A 20,755-nucleotide genomic window follows, 5' to 3' on the forward strand; every position below is an offset into this window, starting at 1 on the left:
TCTGTTATACGGGACACAATGGCCAAACTCAGTAAAGAAAACTAAGGGGAAAATTCTGTACATGTCATCTTAACTTAGGCATCAGTAGGCAGCCTATGAGGGAAACGCTGTTCCAAATGGTTCTTACATAAAATTTCAAAGCGCCTACAGGCAACTAAACAAATGATCCTGGAATGGCACTTCCAGAGGTGTCTACCAGTGCCTAATGCCACTCTAGACATGGCTATTGCCGGAAGTGGCGTTAGGCACCAATAGGAAGCACGATTCATGTCAAAGATAAGGCACTGGAAATATAGCCCATGAAAACCCTGGCCTACGTTTCCAGCGTCTATCTTTGCCGGAGATGCGACTCTCTAAATGGCACCATCGCGTGACTGACATGCGACTGGCGGGCACTTTAATGCGGCCGCTGACAATGGCATCATTTAGAGAATCTGGCAGTAAGTGATCACTTAGGGGTCCTTTTACTAAGCGGCGTTAGATGCTAGTGTGCGCCTAATACAGGAAAATGGCTTAACACCTGATACTCTAAAATGTTCCTCATTAGTTTTCCCGGTTCATAGTCATTCGCGCGCTGGACTTCGGCACACCGACATTGCAGCGCAGACAATTCGGCGCAAGACCCCCAGCGCGCCACCTAAAAAGTTACTTTTAAAGAGCTCCAATGGGGGTTTGTGGGGGGGGAACCCCCCCAGTTTACTTCATACTCTTCGCGCTGCCGTGGGGGGGGGTTTGGGGGATTTGGAACCCTCCATTATAGAGTAAACTTAACTTTTTCCTGATTTTTTAGGAAAAAGTTAAGTTTGCACCCCCCAATGGCAGCGCGAAGAGTATGAAGTAAAGTGGGGGGTTTCCCACACACACACCCCCGTCAAGAGCTCTTTAAAAGTAATTTTTTTAGGCTGGGTCTTGTGACAAATTGTCTGCGCTGCAATGTTGGCGCGCCAAAGTCTCACGCACTTTTGTCCCGTCACCAGTTTTCCCATATGTATATGCTAACCATGTGGCAATTATTTTTTTGTATTATTTAGGGGGCGTGTCAGGGGCGGAAGGTGGGTATTCCTGCACTAACCAATTTGCACATCTACATTACTGCATGTTAACTGGTTAATATAGGAGCCCTTATCACCTCCTTAATAGGTAGTGGTAGGTGCATCCGTGGGAATTTTTAAAAAAATTGCCATGTGCTAATTGCAGCCATCACACAGAAATTAACTGAAAAACAGAAAATTGGGTTTTTTTAAGACCATAGTATAAGGACCTCTTATTTTATGTGCAACTAATCAGTTCAAGAGTATGGTGAAGTGGGGAAATATAATTATCAAAATGCAAAATCTCTACTTATAGGGCTAAGAGTCCCAATCCAACGGAAGAAAAAGCCTCGGGTCTTATTGGCAGAGCCCAGTGCTCAAACCACTTCCGCCCACATTATCAGCAAAAAACTTCAGTTAGAAGTGACTACATGCCACAGCCGTTATTTTTTAAGGGTCTGAGATTCTAAACAACTGTGTTTAAAAATGTAAATAAGAGGAGTCCTATCTTTAGCCAACGTTTTGCGGAGTCAATCCGTTTCTTCAGAGCTTGCAGGCTTCCACTATCTCCACACAGTTTCAGCGGTTGTTCTCATGGTTTCTCCAATGTCTATTTTATGCACTCTAGAGTCAGGAGTGCTACCAGCAAACTAGAGAAGGGCGGGTGTGGTCCCTCTCCACAAAAGTGGAAGAAGGGAATTAGAAGCCGGAAGTCTGACTTCTGGTAAACAAATTAATAGAAACACTTTTAAAAAAGAGAATGAGAGCAATACAATTGGGACATTATAAAAAAATTTAAGGATGTTTGAGACCCATTGACAAAATTTTGTAAACATTGATTATTGGATTTAGCCCTTTGATTATATGCATCCAGGATGGGTGGGTGGGAGGGGGGTATGTGATTAATTTATTATTGGATTGCAAGATTGTTTATCTTGTTCATTTGCATTATATACCACCTTGAACCGCAAGATAATGGCGGAATAGAAATCACTAATGTAATGTAATATTAAATGTTTTTATACTTTTAGGAAGGATGGGTGGGGGATGGGGAGGGGGTTATGTATTTATTGTATCATTAGAAGGAATTGAGTGCTGTCTATTCAATTAATTGATAATATGTTGCACTTTATGCTGGTTTTAAAATGAATAAAAAAAATTTTTAAAAAGTAAAAAAGAATGGTGAAGTTTCTGGAATCCAGTGGATTACAGGACTGGAGGCAACATGGATTCACTAGAGGAAGGTCTTGTCAGACAAATCTGATCAATTTCTTTGACTGGGTGACCAGAGAATTGGATAGAGGGAGTATGCTAGATGTGGTGTATTTAGATTTTAGCAAAGCTTTTGATAGTGCTCCACATAGACATCTAATAAATAAACTGAAATTTGGCAGCTAAAATTTAATGCTAAGAAATGCAAGGTCATGCATTTGGACTGCAAAACCCCAAAGGAACTGTACAGTTTAGGGGATGAAGAATTTTTGTGCATGACAAAAGAGCAGGACTTGGCTGTGATTGTATGTGATGATCTTAAGATGGCCAAACAGTTTGAATAGGTGTTGGTGAAAGCTAGAAGGATGCTAGAGTGCATAAGAAGAGGTATGGCCAGTAGGAAAAAGGAGATATTGATGTCCCTGTATAAAACTCTGGTGACACCTCATTTAGAATATTGTGTGCAATTCTGGAGACTGCATCTTCAAAAAGATATAAAAAGGATGGAGTGGGTCCAGAGGAAAGCTACTAAAATGGTTCGTGGTCTTCATCATAAGGCATATGGGGACATACTTAAAGAACTTTGGAGGAAAAGTGGAAAGGAAGCTTTGAAATGAGAGGGCATAGGATGAAGTTAAGAAGTGATAGGCTCTGGAATAATCTAAGGAAATACTCTTTTACAGAAAGGGTAGTAGATGCATGGAACAGTCTCCCAGAAGAGTTGTGGAGATAAAGACTGTATCTGAATGCAAGAAAGGGTGGGATAGGCACGTGGGATCTCATAGAGAGAGGAAGAGATAATGGTTACTGCAGATAGGCACACTAGATGGCCATTTGACCTTTATCTGCCATCATGTTTCTATGTGATAATCTATAAATCAGTCAGGACACTAAGATAATTGTAAGATCATATATTAATTGTACTTCTATAAAAAGGGTCAGATGGGAATTCACTAGGTCAAAGCAATTTTTTTGTTTTGTGCCATCTAATATAATAAAAGCCTAAGCCGCGCATGCGCACTCCCATCACGTGTTCCGTTTTCCGTGTGCTGTAGGGCACCGCAGATAGGAGTGCGCATGCACGCAAAAACTATCTCTTTCCCCCCTCGAGTCGGATCTCGGCCGCGGCGGCTGTTGGCGGCCTGAAGCAGATGTCGGCCGCGGTGGCTGCAGGCCGCTACAGCTGTCGGCGGTTGCAGGCCACGGCAGCTGTGGGCGGTTGCAGGCCGCGGTGGCTGCTGGCCACGGCGGCTGTCAGCGGCTGCAGGCCGCGACGGCCGAGCACGGACGGCATTTCAAAATAAACTCTCTCCCCCCCCTCCGAGGCGGATGTCGGCCATAGGGGGAGAAGGGAATAGGGAGGGGTGCTGCTGGACAGGGAGGAGGTAAGGGCTGCTAGCACCCGTTAATATAACGGGCTAAACAACTAGTCTTTACATAACATAACATAACTTTATTCTTATATACTGCCATAACCAAACAATTTCTAAGGCGCTATAGATTATGGAATCAACTTCCTAAACACATACACTTAGAAAATAATTTCAGAATTTTTTAGTGCCTTCTGAAAACCCTTTTTTCCAGCAGACTTTTGGAGGGGCATAATCGAAAGGGACGTCTAAGTCCGTTTATGTCCATCTCGCAAGTCATCCAAAGTAAAAAACAGCTTGAGACACATTTTCGAAAAATACGTCCAACTTTTTTTCATTTTGAAAATCGTCTAATTATACGTCCTGCCGATCTGATCGTCCAAGCCACTAAATCGTCCATATTTATACCGCATTTTCGTCCAACTTTCCATCCAAGTTCAAAACGCCTAGAACAAGCCCTGTTGGATGTGGGAGGGGTCTGCAAAGTGATGGACTGCACACCCAGACATGCCACCTAAATAGTGGGATACCTTACAGGGCACTGCTGTGAACTTCACAAAAAGGGTGCCATGACTTCTCCCCCCTTATAGGTTATGGTGAGCCCCCCAAACCACCTCCAGAATCCTCTAGACCCACTTATCTACCACCCCAATAGCCCTTATGGCTGCAGGAGCCACTTATATGCCAATAAAAAATGGTTTTGGGGATGTATAGGAGAGTGTACATGTTTATGTATCAATACAGTGATTACAGGGGCATGGGTCCTCCTTTCCATGGGTCCCTAACCCACCCCCAAGACGACTTAAGCTGCCTCTGTGCTGGACGACTAGGCTTTCCTATGCCAGGCGGCCAGCTTATGATGGTCTGGAGGCTGAATTTTAAAGGTGTGATTAATATTCTTATGGGGGGTCGGTAATCACTGGGGTAGTGTGTGGGGGTCTGTATTATGTGTTTTCAGTGTTTATCTGGTGAGTTTAGGTGTTTTTTGTGACTTAGACCATGTTTTAGATGGTCTAAGTCACAACGTCCAAGTTCCGTCAATCGTGGGCTGTATAACTTTCGATTATACATGCTGTACGACTAAGTCTAAGCCGGCCAACGTCCCGTCCATCTCCCGCCCTCGACATTCCTCCCAAAACTCCCCATTTAGCTTTAGTCATTCAGCGGCACTATGAAGGCCTAGGTCATTTAGAAATACGTCTAAAACCCATTTTTAGTATCGGCACTTGGACTTATTTGGGAAATGTTCATCCAAGTGCTGACTTAGGCCAGTTTTTGGACGTTTTTCTCTTTCGATTATGAGCCCCTTAGTGTAGAGGCCCCTCAAGATAGACATATATATTGAATTGATGGAATGGGAATCAGTAACACAGGTTGTCCCTGGAGCACAATACAATGACTTTAAAGTACATGTCTTATATGGTTGAGTGGTATATACTGTATGTTACTAGGTTTGTCCTGGCATTTTATGGAGTTCCTTTCTTCTTCTTTTTATTGATTGTACCCATTTAGATCTGTTGTTAGCTTAAGTGGAATATTAAATTTTAATAAACAGAAATATTGTGTGCCTGACCACACCAGCACTATCCTGGTAGTGTTGGCAGTCTGGATGCAGAGCTGGAAGTTATCTGGGTATCTCTGATATTCTGTGACAATACCAGGATAACTATCTGAGTGAGTTAGGACAGCAAATATTCTATTTATTTGTAACATTTAGCTTATCCCTTTCCAGTGCCACTGTCAAGTAGTGCTGCCTGATTCAGGGAAAACGTTTTCAATTTAATTCGATTCGATTTGGCCTATTGATTTTTAGATTTGATTTGATTCACTTTTCCCACCCAATAGGATGTTTTTTTTCCAAATGTCCTGGTGGATTTATTTTGTAGCCTTTTCATCCATCCCAGCCCCCTTTGCCCTCTCCAGCCCTATGCGGGCGCTGTAGTATAAACAAAATAAACAATAAGATTTCTCCTCTCTTTTAGGTCTTAGCTCACACTCGCTGTCTAATACCAGCTCTGGCAGGATACACATTTCAAATCTGACATATTATAATCATAAAATAGAAAATAAAATTATTTTTCTATTTTTTGTTGCCTTGTCATTTTATTATTCAAATCATGTTGGACCCAGGCTCTGGTTTCTGTTAACTCACTCGCCAGGGTCTCCTGCCCATTTGACATTTTCTTCTTTCTCCATACAGCACATAGTCCATCTCTGTACCTTCCCTTCCACTGCCATATCCAACATTTCTGTTTCTTACCCATTGTCTACCATCTCTCTCTCTCTCTCTCTCTCCCTGCCTGCCTTGTACCCTGGGTCAGACCTCTCTATTCCCCTCCATGCAGCATTTATCCCTTGCTCCCCTCCATTATCATGTGGACCATTTCTTTCTGCCAAGTACTATCTCTTCCTACCCTCTACCTTATGTCCAACATTTCTCCTTCTGTCTTCTCATTGCATGTCTCCCTCCCTTCCACCATATGCAGGATATCTCCCTCTCACCCCTTTGTACCTGTGTTGCATCTCTCCCATCCTCTCCTCCCTTCCATCTCCACCAATTCTTCCTCTCTCCTCTCTTCCCTCATGTGCAGCAGCTTTCCATTCCTCCTATTCCCCTGTGCAGCACTTCCCGACCGACCCCCCTCCCCCCCACACACAAACATACACACACACCCCTTCAGATGTCCTAAAGTAGCATCAGTGGTGGCGGTGACTGGCTTGGCAGAGGCAGCATGGTGAACAGGCTTCTCATAGCCTGCCCACCAGGGATTCCCTCTGCCACATCATCAATGATGTCATCAGTGATGGCAGAGGGAAGGCCCAGGTGAGACAGGCCAGGAGAAGCCTGTTCAACGTGCTGCCTCTGCACCGTGCTACTGGTCCCCGCCACTGTTGCATCTACTTTAGGAGGCTCAGAGGTTTGTCAGGATTCACTGAATCAGTAAATCCAATTTTTTTAGAAAGTTAATAGATTTGAATAGGCAAATTGGGCAGCACTACTGTCAAGGTGAATTACATTTAATTGCACTAGATATTTCCCTGTCCTCATATGGCTTACAGTTTAGCTTGTACCTGACACTGTGAAGGGTTAAGTGTCTTATCCAAGGTCATGAGGAGAGTTAGTGGGGTCTGAACTCTAGAGTAGCAGGCTGTGAACCAGAGCAACCAACCACAAAGCTGCTCCTACCCACTGAACATAAGAATAGCCATGCTAGGTCAGACCAATGGTCCGTGTAGTCCAGTAGCCTGCTTCCAACAGTGGCCAATTCAGGTCACAAGTACCTGACAGAATCACAGGTAGCAACATTTCATGCTACCGATACCAGGGTAAGCAGTGGTTTCCCCAATGTCTGCCTCAATAGCATACTATTGACTTTTCCTCCAGGAACTTGTCCAAACCATTTTTAAACCCAGATACACTAATCGCTATTACAATATCCTCTGGTAATGAGTTCCAGAGCTTAACTATTTATTCAGTGAAAAATATTTCCTCCTATTCATTTTAATAGTATAACCAAGTAACTTCATTGAGTGTCACCTAGACTTTGTACATTTTGAAAGGGTAAAAAATATATATTCACTTTTACCGGCTGTATGCCGCTCATGATTTTGTAGACCCTCTATCATATTCCGCCCCCCTCAGCCATCTCTTTTCTAAGCAGAAGAGCCCTAACCTCTTTAGCCTTTCCTCATATAAGTATTGTTCCATCCCCTTTATCATTTTGGTTGCCCTTCTGTGAACCATATCTAATTCTGCAATATCTTTTGTAAGATACGTACGACAGCCAGAATGCACAGTACTCAAGATGAGGTTGAACAATGGAGCAATACAGAGGTATTATATGTATGTATGTTCAGTTTATTTGATATACCACTTTTCCTTACAATTATTATCAGATCAAGGCAGTTAACAGTTGGTGCATAAAACTTCCCTATCTATATTATTTGTTATTTTATTTTCTATCCTTTTCTTAATAACTAGTCTTTAAGCCCGTTACATTAATGGGTGCTAGAATAGATGTGTGTCTGTCTTTCTTTCTTTCTTTCTTTCTCTCTCTCTCCTTGGCCGCTGTCTGTCTGTCTTTCTTTTTCTCTCTTTCCTCGGCTGTCCACCACCACCCCTTGCCTGCTCCCACTGTCCAGCAGTAGCCCTTCTCCCTTCCTTTTATCACCCCCTGTCCAGCAGCACCCCTTCCCTGCTCCCCCTGTCCAGCAGTAGCCCTTCTCCCTTCATTTTACCTTTTACCCGGTTTTCATGGTGGTCTGCAGTGGTTTCGGGGTCGCAGCATCGTGGAAGAAAGGCAATGTTTAACTGCCACAGGCTCCTACTGATGGGGAAACTGCTGCACGCTCTACTGCACATGTATAAACTGCCAAACGAAACAGTCACACTCTCCTTCTTCTGCCCCACACGCCGCAAGTCACCTCATGCGCCGCAAGCTGCCCCCATGCACCTCAAATCAAATTCGGCATGGAGGCACACATCAGGGCGGCAGGGATCACGGCCTCCTAAGTGCGTATGCATGCTTAGGGTTTTCTGTTTGCTTCATGGGCTGCTAATGCACACTAGGCAGATTTCATTGTATTGTCCTGGATGACACAGATTTTGTTTTTTTAGTGTTAACTCCTAACATCAGGTAACTGTGATTTATTTTTCCAATGTACACCACTTTGCATTTGTCCATATTAAACTTCATCCGCCACTTGGATGCCCAGTCTTCCAATTTCCTAAGATCTCACTGCAATTTTTCAGTCTTCATGCTATCCTAACTTATCCAGGTACTGGTGCCAAATATCAGTGGTTCACACAGCATCAGGATAACTTCTGGCAGCTGTCCAAATAGTTTGATATCCAGCACTAGTATCCAGGTATATCCTAAATATCTGAGTATAAAGCACGTGTGGTGGCCAGCATTTAGAAAAACAGTGACTGCTACAGGTTACATATTACCCTTTATTATTATGTTGTAGAGGGATAAGGCCTGGAAGTTCATAACTACTCACTTGCTCCTGGAAGAGCCTCCTGGAAGGTGGCTCTGTGCTTTCATAACAAGTCATGGTGTAGGGTTATGAAATGGTTATCTGTTGTTTGAAATATTGCTCTGGCCTACATAGCTGGAAACAGTGTACAATCTATTGACATCATCTGCTTGAAATGTATGTCCCTACCTTACCACATTGTAAGCCAAATAGATAAGAGTTTGAGCAATGATGTACCCTGCCCTCGATATGTAACATTTAGAACTGCAAGGCTTAGATAAGCAGAGAAATGAGCTAGCTTCCTATAGGACTATAAGTTGTACCCCTGAACCTATCATAAGTGCTGGCTTAGGACCAATAATAATTGTAGAAAGTTATAGAAGTAACAAATGAAAATTGTAGTTTTTGCATATATTAGTTTGCATATGCTTAGTGAAAAGGGCATAAAAGTCTGTGCATTTCCTGTTTCCAACACTCTTAGAAACATAGAAACATATAAAATGGCGGCAGAAAAGGGCTATAGCCCACCAAGTCTGCCCATACCAAGTATCCGCCCCTCTGAATACACTCCCTTAAAGATCCCACGTGAGTATCCCATTTTCTCTTAAAACCCGTCATGCTGCTGGCCTCAATCACCTGCGGTGGGAGTCTGTTCCAGTGATCCACCACTCATTCGGTGAAGAAGTACTTTCTGGAGTCGCTATGAAACTTCCCTCCCCTGATTTTCAGCGGGTGCCCTCTGGTGGTCGAGGGTCCCATGAGACAGAAGATATCATCTTCCGACTCGATACGACCCGTGATGTACTTATATGTTTCAATCATGTCTCCCCTCTCTCTTCTTTCCTCAAGTGAGTACAGCCGCAATTTTTTTAGTCTTTCTTCATACGTGAAATCTTTGAGCCCCAAGACCATCCTGGTGGCCATTCGCTGAACCAACTCGATCCTCAGCATGTCCTTACGGTAGTGTGGTCTCCAGAACTGAACACAGTACTCCAAGTGAGGCCTCACCATAGATCTGTATAACGGCATCATGACTTCAGGTCTCCTGCTGACAAAACCTCTACGGATACAACCCATCATTTGTCTTGCCCTGAAGGAAGCCTTCTCCACTTGATTGGCAGCCTTCATGTCATCACTAATGATCACCCCTAGATCGCGTTCTGCCGTGGTCCTAACCAAGGTCTCACCATTTAGTACATAAGTTCTGCGCGGGTTTCTCTTACCCAGGTGCATTATCTTGCATTTTTTAGCATTGAAGCCTAGCTGCCAAGTAGTTGACCATCGTTCCAGTAGCAGTAGGTCCTGTGTCATATTATCAGGTAACAAGCTTTTGCCTACTATGTTGCAAAGTTTGGCGGCGTCGGCGAACAGTGATACCCTTCCTTTAAGTCCTTGCATCATATCTCTTATGAATAAGTTGAATAGAATCGGGCCCAGGACTGAGCCCTGCGGCACTCCACTGATCACGTCCGACGCTTCAGATGGGGTACCGTTCACCACCACCCTCTGAAGTCTACCGCTCAGCCAATCCCCAACCCATGTGGTTAGAGTGTCTCCTAATCCTATCGATTTCAGCTTGTTCAATAACCTTCGGTGTGGGACGCTATCAAATGCTTTACTGAAGTCCAAATATACCACATCCAGTGACTCTCCGGCATCCAGTTGTCTAGTAACCCAGTCAAAAAAGCTAATTAGATTAGATTGGCAGGATCTACCTTGGGTGAACCCGTGTTGGTGGGGATCACGCAGGTTTTCTTCATCTAGGATTGTATCAAGATTCCGTTTGATCAGTGTTTCCATGAGCTTACACACTATAGACGTGAGACTCACTGGTCTGTAGTTTGCTGTCTCTGTCCTGCAGCCCTTTTTGTGGAGTGGGATTATGTTGGCGGTTTTCCAGTCCAAGGGGACTCTTCCTGTGCGTAGGGAAAGATTGAAAAGCACAGATAATGGTTCTGCCAGGACTTCACTTAACTCCCTGAGCACCCTGGGGTGTAGGTTGTCCGGTCCCATGGCTTTGTTTACTTGGAGTCTTGATAGTTCGTTGTAGACGCTACTGGGCGTAAATTCAAAATCTTGAAACGGGTCTTTCTTGTTATCTCCCGTCTGAAGCTGTGGACCAGCTCCCGGCGCTTCACGGGTGAAGACTGAGCAGAAGTAATTGTTTAGGAGTTCTGCCTTGGCAAAATCTGATTCTGCAAAGTTACCGTCCGATTGCTTCAGGCGTTCTATCCCATTTTTGTTCCTTTTCCTGTCACTAATATAGCTAAAGAAAGATTTATCCCCTTTCTTAATGTTCTGTGCTAGATCTTCCTCCATTCGGAGTTTGGCCTCTCTGACTACTTTTTTGACAGTTTTAGATCTATCTAGATAGTCCTCTTTCGCCTCCTGTTTTCCTAAATGTTTGTAGGTGACAAATGCTTCCTTTTTCTTTTTAACTAGGTCTGAAATTTCTTTACTGAACCATTGGGGTCTTTTGTTTCTCCTGCGTTTACTTACTGTTCTTATGTATCGGTTTGTTGCTTCATGTAGGATGGACTTCAGAGACGACCACATATCCTCCACATTGTCAGATATTGCTTGTTTATGTAGCTCCTGATGTACAAAATCTCCCATGCGGTTGAAGTCTGTGCCTCTAAAGTTGAGAACCCTCGTTGCTGTGTTTGACTTAGAGAAACCTTTCTTGAGGTTGAGCCAGACCATATTATGGTCGCTGGAGGCCAGTGTATCACCTACTGAGACTTCCGAGACGCTATCTCCGTTGGTGAGTACTAGGTCTAGTATCGCCTGGTCCCTGGTGGGCTCTAATACCATTTGCTTAAGACGTGCACCCTTTATGGAGGTTAAAATTCTTTTGCTGCTACATGTAGTCGCGGAGAGTGTGTTCCAATCTGCATCGGGCATGTTGAAGTCTCCTAGCATTACTGTGTCGCCGCGCAGTGTGATGTTCTCCATGTCCTCGATTAATTCTATGTCTTTGTCTTCCTGTTGCCTGGGAGGTCTGTATATCACACCAAGGTATAGGCATTTTTCATTCCCTCTGGCCAGGTTCACCCAGAGGGATTCCCCAGTGTATCTAACATCTGTGATTCTGGTAGTTTTGATGCTTTCCTTAGTGTACAGTGCTACACCTCCTCCCAATTTACCCTCTCTGTCGCAACGAAGTAGGTTGTAGCCTGGTATAACCATATCCCACCCATGCGAGTCCGTAAACCAAGTTTCGGATATCACTATCACGTCTAGATCGGCGTTTGTTATTTCAGTCTCCAATTCTAAAATTTTATTGCCCAAGCTGTGTGCATTAACATACATAGCCCTCCATATCTGTGAAGAGATTCCCTTATGAGTTAGTGTGTCTCCTAAATTATCATTGATAATTCTCCCTGAATTATCGTGGATATCATTGGTACCGACCTTAGACTCAGAAGTGCGTCTTACCTCCTCAGGGTGGTTCCTTACTGCTCTGGGATATAAGTATGTACCCTCCCCCAACTTACCTAGTTTAAAGCCCTATGGAGTAAGCAGGCTGTTCACTGCACAAGGGTCCGGCATGCTGTAAATAAACCTCTTGTACCTTCTTCACGCCTCTGTCTTTGTGTGTCCAAGTGACCTTTCAATGGGAGGGAAGGTTTGCCTCTCAATAAAATCTGTTGTTGATTTGTCAAACATCTGATTATCTGCAGTGCTCATTAGTCAAATTAACCAAGCAATGATCCTAAGTAGGGTTACCAGACATCCGGATGTCCCCGGACATGTCCAGCACTTTGTCTGGGTTTTGAAAAGCTTCCAGTGTCATAGGGAAATTAATATAATATCATCATGAGTGGTGTACTATTTATTTGCTATTATATTTAACCAGACAGGATGTGAATTGTTTCTGATTTCCTACAGTATTTACTTTAACTTGTTCCCTCTCTTCTTTGATGTGAGCTATATTGTTTTCTTATAAGTGCTTGGATGTTCTTGTTCAATTCAGAACTATATAATAATAACAATAAAAGAATATTCAGTACCGAAGCCCAGACAAGGCCTTGTATTGAATATCCAGGAATAATGACAGCAGTGGTCAACAAAACACTCACCACTGCCAGCTGAATATTTGCCTTGGTATGTACATCCTCGGTTTTACTTCACTATAAGAACATAAGAATAACCTTACTGGGTCAGACCAATGATCCATCTAGCCTAGTAGCCCAAACGGTGGCCAATCCAAGTACCTGGCAAAATCCCAAAGAGTAGCAGCATTCCAGCATCTCAAAGAATAGCAAGATTCCGGAACCCCAATGAGAGCAACATTCCAGAGCTGAGATTGTGATGCCATAATACCTCATTCCACAGTGCCTCAGAGCCAACCTCATCGGTGATGTTACAATGGCTTAATTTTCCTATATTTGGCTCACATAAGAATAGCCATACTGGGTCAGACCAAAGGTCCATCAAGCCCTGTAGCCGGTTCTCACGGTGGCCAATCCAGGTCACTAGTACCTGGCCAAAACCCAAAGAGTAGCAACATTCCGTGTTACCAATCCAGGACAAGCAGTGGCTTCCCCCATGTCTCTACCCTAAACAAGCCCCCATGCCCCAAGAACATCTTTTTTTAACCCAGCTAAAACTTTATAATTTGGCACCTGGCAGGAGCCTATCCTATAAAGAAATATAGGTGCATGCTTTTATTTATAGAGGACTAGTGTAATAGGAAAAAATGTATGCCCTATAATTCAGGGGCAGCGGAATGCTGTCTTGTTTGGGTGGGCCAAGGTGCCCCGATGAAGTAGTGCAACAGCTTCAATTTTAAATGATCGGGTAGCCGCTGTGCAGCATCAAGAAGAAGGCCTGCCCCTGGAAGTCTTCATTCTACTTCCAGGGGCAGGTCTACTCCTTGAAGCTGTGTGGCTGCGGCTGCCCGATCATTTTAAGTTAAACCTGGGAGTCGGGAGGGTGGGCAGGCCATAGCCCCTGTGGCCTCCTCTGTTCCAATGCCTATGCTATAATTTAGGAATTATTTTCTTGAACCGTTTGTATGCAAGATCCCTTCCTATGCACGGGATTCTATGGACTTTATCTCTCAGTTACAAAAGGTGGAGATACCAGTGGATAAGACTGATTCTATTCTTTTGGTCACTATGGACATTACGTCATTATACACTAGTATTCCCCAATCGGAAGCCATGCATATCCTCACACAAGTACTATCTGAGGATATTGGTAATCATTTAGATTTTGTATTATCCATAGCCGATTTTGTGATCAATAGGAACTATTGTAAATTTAATGAAATTTTTTATATTCAAAAGAAGGGCGTGGCAATGAGAGAGGGTGGTGGATGCCTGGAATGCGCTCCCGAGAGAGGTGGTGGAGAGTAAAACTGTGACTAAGTTCAAAGAAGCGTGGGATGAATACAGAGGATCTAGAATCAAAAAATAATATTAAAAATTGAACTATGGCCAGTACTGGGCAGACTTGCACGGTCTGTGTCTATATATGGCCATTTGGTGGAGGATGGGCTGGGGAGGGCTTCAATGGCTGGGAGAGTGTAGATGGGCTGGAGTAGGTTTTAATGGAGATTTCGGCAGTAGGAACCTAGCACAATACCGGGTAGAGCTTTGGATTCTTGCCCAAAAATAGCTAAGAAGAAAAAATTAAAAAATTTAAATTGAATCAGGTTGGGCAGACTGGATGGACCATTCGGGTCTTTATCTGCCATCATCTACTATGTTACTATGTTAGCTACTGTGGCTCCTTCTATCGCATGTTTATTCATGGCCGCTTTTGAAGAGTTATTTGTTAATTCTTCTGCATTTTTCTCTAAGGTTCTTGATTGGAAGAAGTATATTGATGATATTTTTGTCATCTGGTTGGGGTCTCAATCTAATCTGGAAGGGTTTCTGGATTATCTCAATCAATGTGATCACAATATCCAGTTCACTATGACATGTCATCCTGCATCCATTAGTTTTTTAGATATTCAGTTATTTTACTGTAATGGGAAATTTGACACCTCTATTTTCCGGAAATCTACAGATACGAATTCGCTGCTCCATTATCGTAGTTATCATCCAAAACTTTTATGTAACAGTATACTGATGGGGCAGATGTTGAGATTAAAACGCTTGTGCTCCTCTGATGTGAATTTTAAAACTCAAATCTCTCATATGTCTCATCAATTTAAACAATGTGGCTATCCTATTCAAGTGATAAAATGCGCGCTGAGTGCCAATGGCTTTTCCTTCAAAAACCTCCTAGGGATAACTCAGATGAAAAGGACCACTTGTGTGCTTCCTTTCTCTCCTTTATCCACGCATGTGCAGAACATCATCGGCCAGCACTGGCACCTCCTGGGTTTCCATCCTGAGTTTAGAAATATGCCCAAGTTTGCTTTCAGACATAGTAAAAACCTGGGAGAGTATTTGAAACATCGCCCTACTTATTTAGCAGTTGATTCTGAGGCGGGACATGCCCCTTGTGGGAAATGTAGGTATTGCAAATTTTCCATGAATACCAATAATGTTCTTATTCCTAATGTGAACATCAATTTTGAATTACGTCAAAAAACTAATTGCAATTCCACTCGGGTGGTATATGGTATTTTCTGCCCTTGTGACAAACTTTATATTGGACAGACTAAGAGGGCAATCAAAATTCGTATTACTGAGCATTTAAGTTGTATCAGAACCCAGAAGATTGATTCTCCCTTATTGGATCACTGGGTTCAATTCCATCACTCATTGTCTGATTTGCAGACTTGGGCAGCCCTGACCTATAGTATTCCATAAGCTATGTGTGTGCGAGTCCTGCCCCTAATCAGCCCAGACTCAACCCATGTAAATGCCTATCTATAAAAGATATGCACATATTTACAGATTGCTACTTAGGCAGAATTTGGGCATCTACAAGTGTTTATGCTCATATTTGTGTAAATATGTCATTCTTCTAATAACACTTGCACATAATCAGAATGTAAGTGTGTTAGCATGTACTTTATAGAACTGTCCTGATCACTGGAGTCTCTGGGCCTGATAGAAAAGCCATGCATTAGATCCGTACACTAACGCATAGTCTGTGACTTCCTAAGGCAAAAGTAACACCAAAGATTTGCTCCTCAATGCAGTAAATAAACATACAAATCAGCCCTGTACAAAAAATGTGCACTAACATGGCAGATGGCACCAAATGCATGCCACGCAGGGCTGTGCAGGTAGAAGCTATGTCTTGGACACAAATCAACACCCAGAGTTGCATGCACACATAACCACTGTGTATATGCTGGAATATAGTAACATAGTAAATGACAACAGATAAAGACCTGAACGGTCCATCCAGTCTGCCCATTAGTTATACTCATTATAAATACATGATTAAATTAACTTGTCTGTTCTTTGATATTTCTGGGTCATAGACTGTAAAGTCCACCTGACATTGTCCTAGGTTCCAAATGCTGAAGTTGCCGTCTAAGCTCACCCCAGCCTATCCAACCATCCTGTTTGCAGGATATCTACCATAAAGTCAGGCTAGTAACATCCTCATGTTCCAAGTTAGTGGAGTTCCCATTGATGCCCTCCCCAGCCCAATCCTACACCAAATCATCACAAATGGGACACAGACCGTGTAAGTCTGTCCAATACCAGCTTAGTTCTTAAATTTACATCCTTCGTTTTATAATTAGAGATTCTTTATGCTTATCCCACGCTTTTTTGAATTCCATCACCGTTTTCCTCTCCACCACTTCCCTCAGGAGGGCATTCCAGGCATCTACCACCCTCTCCGTGAAAAAAGAATTTCCTAACATTGCTTCTGAATCTTCCTCCCTGCAACCTCAAATTATGCCCTCTAGTTTTACCATTTTCTCTTCTCTGGAAATGTTATTCTGTGCATAAAAGTTCTGTGATACCAAATATTTTTATGCAGAATTTCATTCCAGCATATGAACAGATTATATGCTCATGCAATTTGTATGCTGATACCATTTTTATGTGCACAGATCAGTGTCTCTCCACTTATATTCTTTGTAGCAGCACATCTCCCACATGCTCTAAAGAAGTTGTAGCTAACTTTTTATGCCTCCTCAGATCTGACATTAAAGTCTTATCATTGGACTCAGCTTTTAGGCTTCTGCTCACTTCTCTGCATTGGCACTGAACAGCCAAAAGCCTCATTCCCATGGATTTAAATGTGTGGGCACTGATGAGTACACTAGGCTTTACACATGATTAGCTCATGCGCAGAGCCTGTTTTTGCATAAGGTACTCCCATAATTGTGTGGCTGAGCCAATCAGTGCACAAAACCTAGTGTACTTTATAGCATCGGCCCTCTGTGCACTTTTGCAAATTTTCAAATGAGTTAATTTGATTAAGCAAATCGCAAGGAAAAGTGGAGAAGGGACTTTGCACTCAGCATGTATAACGACATTTCATTTATTAAAAGTATATTAAACATATACAAAAATCATGCAAGCCTTTAAAAGAGTCCTTGACCCTTTTAAGCTGGACCCCCAATACGGTCTGTGTTTCGGCTACCGAGAAAAGCCTTCCTCAGGGGTGTGTGCGTAATCCAGTAGATGGTGCCAATATACAAGGAATCTAAAAGGATTGATCTTGGCTTGTATATAAAGTCTAGCTAGAATACTACCGGCATATGAACTCCTCCACACTGTTTGGGGATCGAGTATTTTGTTTTCTCTCGACTTTTTATAACACAATTTTATATTTTCTCTCTTTGCTGGTTTTTGGGGTTTTTTTCAATATTTTTGCATAAAGCCCCTTTTATGAAAATAATATGCCCATTGCTACAATAGCCCTTTCAATAAAAAATAAAAATAAAAAGGTTTTAAAGTAGGGCTAACATAAAACTATTATTACAATTTTTCCTAACTCTTAAAAATTAAAGCCCAAGTTACCACATCCTAAAAGTCATCTTTTTGGCATGGCAATATAATTGTGATTTCTTCTTGTTAGAGGAGAATTAGAATATCTTACTTTATGGATGTTTGGGAGCCATTGACAGAATTCTGTAAGGCGTGATTGTTGATTTTGCCCTTTGATCATACACGTGCAGGGCGGGAAGATACTTTTAATTAGAGTGCAATTGTTGGATATGTATAAAGGGGGGATGATATATGTATTTGTCATAAATATATTTTGATAGAATTTAAGGGCTCCTTTTATGAAGCCGCATTAGCGGCTTTATCGCACACACATTTTTAGCGCGTGCTAACCCCCGTGCTAACCGAAAAACTACCGCCTGCTCAAGAGGAGGCAGTAGCAGCTAGCGCGGCTGGCAAATTAGCGCGCTATTACACACGTTAAACCGCTAACGCGGCTTCGTAAAAGGAGCCCTAAGTGTTGTTAAAGTGTAAAATGTCTCTAAAATATGTTGCACTTATTTTTGGCTTTAAAATGAATAAAGATATAAAAAAAAAAAAAAAAGAATGTCTTACTTTCTCTTTCAGTAAAGAGGTCTGCAGGGAAAGACATCTTATAGACAGAGCATTAGCAATTGTTTAGCAGCGTGTCTAATATGAGTTTTCCTCCCACATAACTTACCCATCTAATCGCAAAAAGAAAATCCTTCTTCTGCTTTTGTGCTCATGTTAAACAAAGGAGACTATTCCATTCTTGTGGGGAAAATATACATTGCTTTGGACCCTATATTTCCCCCTCCACGTACATACTATTTAAGTATAATTGAAAAGCTAGGTAACAAAATGAGTCTCATGCCTCCACGCTGTATAATTTGCCTCAAGTCAAAGAGACAATGAGACAGGTTGGTTCCTAGAAACATGTAATTTGACATAAATGAGGTTTCCTTGCCGTCACACTTTTCTATCTTTACTCTCCCTGGTATTGCCTCTATAAATCCTTTTCTTTCCTAGTATTTTGGCTTTATACTTTATAAAGATATCTTCCTTATCATAATATAAATATTAAATTACCTATTACCTTTCTGGTACGCCTGAAGCTTGGTATTTTTTTTTTCTCAAAATGGATTTAGCTGATTCCTGTTGCTCTTAAGTGAAATTCAGCCTTCTACATACTATGTATTTTTTTCATGTCAATAGATGAAAGATGCACCAAACAGTTTATATATTGACTTGAGAAAGCCTCCTTCCTGCTCCCAACTGATGTGTGTACTGAAAACAACCATCCAATACCCACACCAGGAATCAGAGCAGTTTCGTGTTCCATTCATCCACTAAAGTGATAATATTTATTAGCTCGGGGACTTCATTCCCTGCCATATGGAATCCCTTGATCTACTCGGACAAAACCATCGTTTCAAAAGGGACTTGCAAGCAATTTAGTCTTACTCCACTGCCAGCCCCGAGTCCTTTCAATCATCCCTCAGGATGAGAGGAAGATTTTCCACTTCCTAGCATAATATACAGCAGGCTCTGAATCCTGAATGGGGGTCTTTCCCCCCCCCCCCTCCTGCTGCCTGAAAGGGTTCAGAGGCAGCTGGACTTGAACTAAATGAAAATGCAATTTGTTACATGGCAACTACATTGATAGTTTACTATTTAACCCTGTGGGCCCAGGGTTTGGGGTTTTTTTTTCCCTTTCTTCTCTCTCTCTTTGCTAACGTGCCTATCTAATTCTCATTCACTATAGCAATAGCATACAAGTTTCCCTCATAACATGCAAAACAAAACACACAACGCTTTTATTTCTCCAGAAATGAAGAAAACACACTCAGAACAGCATGTGACCCCTATTTTATGCATTAAAAAATACGACCTGTTTTCATCATAGCTATTACTGGGAAGAAATGTTTCCTTCTTTACCCTTTTTCACTATTTTTGACAGATTTCGGCAGCACAGGTAAAATGAGGACTTATTGCAATGCCTATATCCTGTTAGGACGGGGGACTGGAAATTGACCTAAGGTCATCTGTTTTTCCCATTGTCTGTCTGAACCTTATATTAGTGCATTGCACATATCAATACTACATGCAAATGATCAGGAACGGAGAAGCCTTGAATAAGGGTTATCCACTGTGAACAGAATCCTTAGAAATGTATCAGCAACTGAACAGAGGTTAACTATGTACTGACACTGCAGGCTATTTGATTATTTTTTGACAAATAATGCATGCTATGCCTCCTAACCAAATCCAGCGTGGGAGTCGGGTTTGGTGTGTTTTTTTTGTATGACTCCAGCGTGCATTAAAAATCAGTTCCACAGAGAAATATGCCATAAACATGACACTCTGCCATGGATCGGGAGCATCCGATTCAAGCCCCAAACCTCCAACTATCACCCTAAAATCCACATATTTTGCAGGAGGGACAATGTGCAGAAAAATGCAACTTATACTTCAAAGAATGCATTCAGAGGATGACAAAAGACATGTATCGGCGCCAGTGCTAGAAAAGAAAAGAAGCATTACCTTTTGAACGTGGTCCGCCAGTCAGACATGTGAGGATAGCAAGAAGCAATGCAGAGCTACAGAAAGCCCAAGTGGCTAATCCTATAAGGAAAGAGTGGCGCGAGCGCTGAACCCGGAACGGAGGTGCGACAGCCTCCCCTGGGGGGGGGATAACGCTGGCTGTTGCACTCAAGTAGCGCAGTGCACTGTCGGGCTGTTTATCTGCGGCGTGTACAGAGGAGGCGAGGGGGGAAAGTCGAAAAGGTAGCAAGTCAGTCCCATAGTCCTGCGAATGGCAATTCTGAGGGGAAGGAGGAGGAGCCCTAAGCCACTGGCAGCAGAAAGGCACTGGGAAAGGCTCCCTAACCGGGCAGCTTTCTCCCTCCCAAGCAAGCTGAGATGTAAACCAGCCCCTGATTAGTCGCTGAATGCTGATTTCCAATTGGCCGGTATTATTTTCCTCTCCATCAACGCGAAGTCTCCTGGCTGTGCCTGGCTTTATTGCTAAGCCTCCGCAGCAGGCTAGTAGGTGTACATAGCTTCAGAGCGGCGGATAATTACTGGGCTAATAGTATGCTGGGATTTTTAATTGCTGAAACCTTCTTGGCATTTCTCATTGTTCTTTTACCTCTGTTCCCTGTGCCCTAATGTGTTAAGTGCAACTGTGTCCATTCGTGGGCTGGGAAAAAGTTTGGGTACAATATAGCTCAGAAGTGTTATTTTGAGTTCACCAATTAATCTTCTAAACTGTATTTAAAAAAAAAAAAATTATCTGATAACTGGCTGTCCCCTTTTGTAA

The 20,755-nt window shown here is 42.6% G+C and overlaps 1 protein-coding gene across 6 annotated transcripts in view; it reads right to left on the reverse strand.

The window, feature by feature from the left end:
* Nucleotides 1-20,447, reverse strand: part of DLGAP1 (DLG associated protein 1) — a 759,376-nt gene extending 738,929 nt beyond the window's left edge. For all 6 annotated transcript variants that reach the window (XR_004538413.1, XR_004538412.1, XM_033934400.1 and 3 more), the window contains exon 1: nucleotides 19,978-20,447. The gene's annotated coding sequence lies outside the window, so the exon portion shown is untranslated. The remainder of the gene's footprint in view (nucleotides 1-19,977) is intronic.
* Nucleotides 20,448-20,755: the final 308 nt, after the last annotated feature.

The sequence above is a fragment of the Geotrypetes seraphini genome, chromosome 2, assembly GCF_902459505.1.
Source record: "Geotrypetes seraphini chromosome 2, aGeoSer1.1, whole genome shotgun sequence".
Classification (NCBI taxonomy): domain Eukaryota; kingdom Metazoa; phylum Chordata; class Amphibia; order Gymnophiona; family Dermophiidae; genus Geotrypetes; species Geotrypetes seraphini.